Source organism: Lathyrus oleraceus, chromosome 7 (assembly GCF_024323335.1).
Source record: "Lathyrus oleraceus cultivar Zhongwan6 chromosome 7, CAAS_Psat_ZW6_1.0, whole genome shotgun sequence".
Classification (NCBI taxonomy): Eukaryota; Viridiplantae; Streptophyta; class Magnoliopsida; order Fabales; family Fabaceae; genus Lathyrus; species Lathyrus oleraceus.
The window spans coordinates 77,390,366-77,395,114 of record NC_066585.1 but is presented as its reverse complement, the minus strand read 5'-3'; positions in this window follow the sequence as shown (position 1 = coordinate 77,395,114).

The window sequence follows — 4,749 nt, the reverse complement described above, 5'->3', positions numbered from 1 at the left end:
TAGCCCCACTCAGAACACCCACCCCAAAACAGAGGAACTACCTGCACAGAAGACGACAACATGATAGTATGATGCATGCAAATATTTATGCAAATATATACAGTCAGAATAATAAATGCAATAAATAAAGCGGCACAAAGCAACCTAAACCCTATCCTAGAACGCTAGGAGAGACTCGCTTAGGGAAGATGGACCAGCACAGGTCAACATCTTAAATCCCCAGCAGAGTCGCCAGCTGGCGCATCCGCGAAAAACAACCGGCGGGCTGAAACAAAAACAACACAGAGCCGCCACCGTGCGTTATTTATCCCAAACGAGGGAAAGGAAACGCTCAGAGTAAACCTGGGAAAAGCATGGTCTCGCGACCAAAGAGAAAGGGTACGGGAGTCGGTTACGCAAGGGGAAGGTATTAGCACCCCTCACGTCCGTCGTACTCGACGGGATCCACGCTCTAAAGAAAGAAAAGGTTGCTAAAACAAAACACATCACACACACACACCGAAACAACACAGGTGGGGTTAAGAGGAAGAGGGCTCGCTAGGACATCGCATCCTATGCCTACGTATCTCGTCTGGAACGAGAATCAGAGCTGCCGTAGTTCGGCTCACGCACGCCAAACAAGACACACACAAACACAGGCAAACCTGGAACCCGAATGCCAATCACTGGACTTACATCGGCTTCCGAACCAAACAAACACAATCAGGATACGGACAACCAATCGCTGGGCTTACATCCATATCCTGACACACAAGAGGGCAAACGTGGAGCCCGAACGCCAATCATTGGACTTACCTCAGCATCCGAACCAAACACACGCACACTGGAACCCGAATGCCACTCGATGGACTTACATCAGCTTCCAAGCACGCAACAACCAACAAGTTAATAGGGAGTCGGGAACTCGAGCCTATAACTGTCAAGCACACACACAAAAGAAGAAAAAAAAAAGTGCCCAGAGAGACCTCGCACGGTCTCCTGCCTACGTACCTCATCTGGTATGAGGATCAGGGCGACGTAGTTCCCCTGAAAGGGAAAGAAATTCTAACCAAATACCAAGGGGAGACACACTACTAGGGAGCTGTACTCGAGACTAGTGTTATCATGCATCATTGCCCTATGTTATGGTTTCTATCCTAACTTGCTCAACAACAAACTAATCCTAACCAGGAAAAGCAAAACACACATACAAGCATCAATCACAACAAAGCAAACATTCACATAGCACACACTATATCTAGTCAAGTGAGGCTCAAACAAGGGTGGACTGCCGAGGCAAGTCATCTGTACAGGGTAGTGTTCGCTCTTAACCCTGACATTGAGAGTCAGGGTGAAGCAGATGAAAGGTGAGTGAAGATTAGACTTCACAGCTCTTATCCCTGGCCAGGGAGAGCTTCAGACAAAGGAGCGTGGGTCCAGAATGGAGGGACCCTTCTACGCTCAAGACTCTGACTCGATTGTGCAACAGCACAAGATCTTGGCTTAATGTCCCAATGCGTCAACACCGTGGTGTGAGCAGAGGGACGACTCAACAGAATAGCGGGGGATAGAATGCATATCCCTTGGGTTCCGCCAATTGCCTCATAGAGGTCTTTACCTGCTTGGGGCAAAAGTAAACAATCACAAACATCGCCTCTTAAGGAGGACTTCAGACAGTTGCCTGGCTAAATAACAAGCCAGGTCTTCCAGACTACATGGAGACAAGAGAGTCTACCTCAACTGGTTTATACAACCAAGCAGCAGCACAGCAAGTTCTTAAAGAACTAAAGCGACTATGGTACCTGGAATCAATCAAGCACAGTCAATATCCAGACAAACCAACATTAAACAGCAAAAGTCAAACAGTTAATCTGTACAGTCAATCAATGCAATGTGCAAAGCACAATCAACTCAATTGAGTCAAGCATCCTACAAAACAACACAAGTTAGTTTACAACAAGCAACCAAACTCAATTTAATCAACTTGCATTTTTCTCCTTAAAGCCTTTGCATCTCAACCTGAAAATCCAAACCAAACATGAGAAACAAGACCACTAGGCCAAGCCTAGGGTCCAAAGGAGATGAAAAAATCAAAACAGCAAGTGAAACTTATCCAAAATCACAATTAATCAATTTAGAGACAAATGCAATTGGTCTCATGCTCATATCCATCACCATTATCATTTCATGCACAAAAAGGTATCACACATGCAATTTGCAACTTCAAAAGACCAAACAGAATGATCAACATAAAATCCCTATCAAAACAGCTCAATAAATTCCACAAACATTCAAGTCTAAACAGAACACATTCAATGAGTAGCATATCAATTTTCAGCTCATTTGGATCAATGGAAGTATGGAAATTAAATTCATAAAGTTCAGACAAGTTCAAGCAAGCCAACACATGGTATCCAAACAAACATCAACTTCCAAAAATCATAAATCAGTGACAATACATGATAAATGAATGGGATCAAAACCACAATGACCTATAATGTGTCTACAATGCTCATACCAAATTTCACACTCATTCAATCAATGACCAGAATTTCACAAAGCAAATGGTAACATGTGTCACAAACAATCAACAAAATGACCAAACAGAGGGAAAAATTCCAATCAAATAGGAAATGCCATCAATAAATCCAGAAAAATTCACATGTCATCTCAGCATACATATTCTCAATCATGCAAAAAATTGGCTCAATTCAACATCCCTAAGCAAGGCAAATAAAATCATGAAATTCATCAAGCTTGGTGTGACACAAATTGTCACACCTCTATTCAAAAATTCATATCTCAACATCCAGGTATCCAAAAACCACAAACTCTACATCAAAATCACCATCAAAGTGTTCAGAATATTCACAAAAAATTTCATCCATTTCTTTGAAAGCATCATCATTTTATGAAAGATATGGCAAAGCATGTACATATGTGACACTACCAAGCAAACCCTAGGCATTTTAATTTTTTACACGTGCACAAAAATCACAAAAATCATGATTAAATTCTACACATTATAAGGAGCATCATGGAAAAAATCTCACTCAATTTGGACAAGAAATGAGTCCTCTATGATTTTTTAAAGATCATGGAAGAAATTGGAATAAAAATTAGAAAAGAAATGAAATAATCAAAAGAATTAATGTCACAATGGCACAAGCGTAATATTTAAACGCCAGAGCAAAACGACGTCGCTCTATTTTAATGCGTTGGCGTGTTTCAATTGGCCAGAAGGCGCGGCAAACACCAATTCAAATCAGGAAACGGAGAATGAAGATCAAACATGCAATTGAATGTGTTCTTGAGCAAGAACATTTCCAGAAAATCCAGAAAATCATGAACATCAAATCTCAACCAAAATTGACAAACTATATATCATTAGAACCGTATGATCATGCACATCACGAATATGTAACTAATTTAACCTAACTCTAAGCATAGCAACGGGATCGAACGATTTAAGTTTGCACATCAAAACTTCAAAACACGATTTCTCACACTACACTCAACCAAATCACAAACCACAAGCATCATGTTACTCTACATGGAGAGATCTACAAAATCCATATCTCAATTCACACAATAGAGGAATTCGAAAAATCACCTTATGATGATGGCAGATGTTGATTTTGATGTTTCCACGTGTAAAAGCTAAAAACAGATGCAGTACAATGGCGAGGAAGGTGAATGCAATGCTTAGCTCGATCCAAAACAGCTCCAGATGCAAGAACTAGCAAAATGCCATTGTTGTGCAAGCTTTGGACAGTCGTGATTTGGCAAGGTTATGGCATGGATCTTGTGAAACAGTTCCTCAACTCCACTTGTTGAATGCAGATCCAAGAAGAATGATGCAAATTGATGAAGATTTGGATGAGAAATGATCAAAAGTGTGTGATGAAGTTTGAGAGAATTTGAGAGAATTGGAGGGAAATTCTGTTATGATTCTTGGAGAATGAAATATGGTTAACAATTTCTGTTATGATTAGTGATATATACCATCTCCTAATCCCTTTCCTTAATCACAATTACCAAATTTGATTGGATTAGTGTTAATGCCACTTTAAGTGCAAGGGCAAAAATGACCTTTCCAAATTGAGCAATGTGACAGCAAAAACCAGCTGGAGCAACTTTCATTTGGCATTTGTGAAGTGTTGGAAGTGGTCTCATGTGCATAGGCCTTGTAAATCTCAAATTCACCATCTCACACCAAAAATTCAAAAGAGTCCACTTGAAAAATGACTTTTTGCCTTGACCATTTTTGATGAATTTTGATTATGCAACATGAAAGTACATGTGAAATGTGGTTTGCTCCAAGAAAAATCACTCAAATTGGACATTCCATGTGAAAGTTATGCCACTTTGATTTTAGGCATTTTTGGAAGATGAATGGACCATATCTTGTCAACCACACATGGGAATTTTAAGTTCTTGGACTTTATGGAAAGGTGAGATCAAGATCTACAATTTTCATGTTGAACAAATTTTCATTTGAAGCCTTTTTGGACATGTAATTTTGAGGTGAAAAACTTTCCATTTTTGGAAACTTCCATTACAAGTCACTTTCTATTTTTGGCAACTTTTTGTCTGACTTTATTTTCTTCATTCTTGAGGTTTGAAATGTCAAATGAAACTTTTTTAGACATGAATGAAGTGTATCCAACTCTCTCCCACCTCCAAATCCATAAGATCAAGCACAGTTGACCACAGTTGACTTTTTCAACTGATAGATGAATTTGGCTATGCACTGATCAAGTTGAGCTC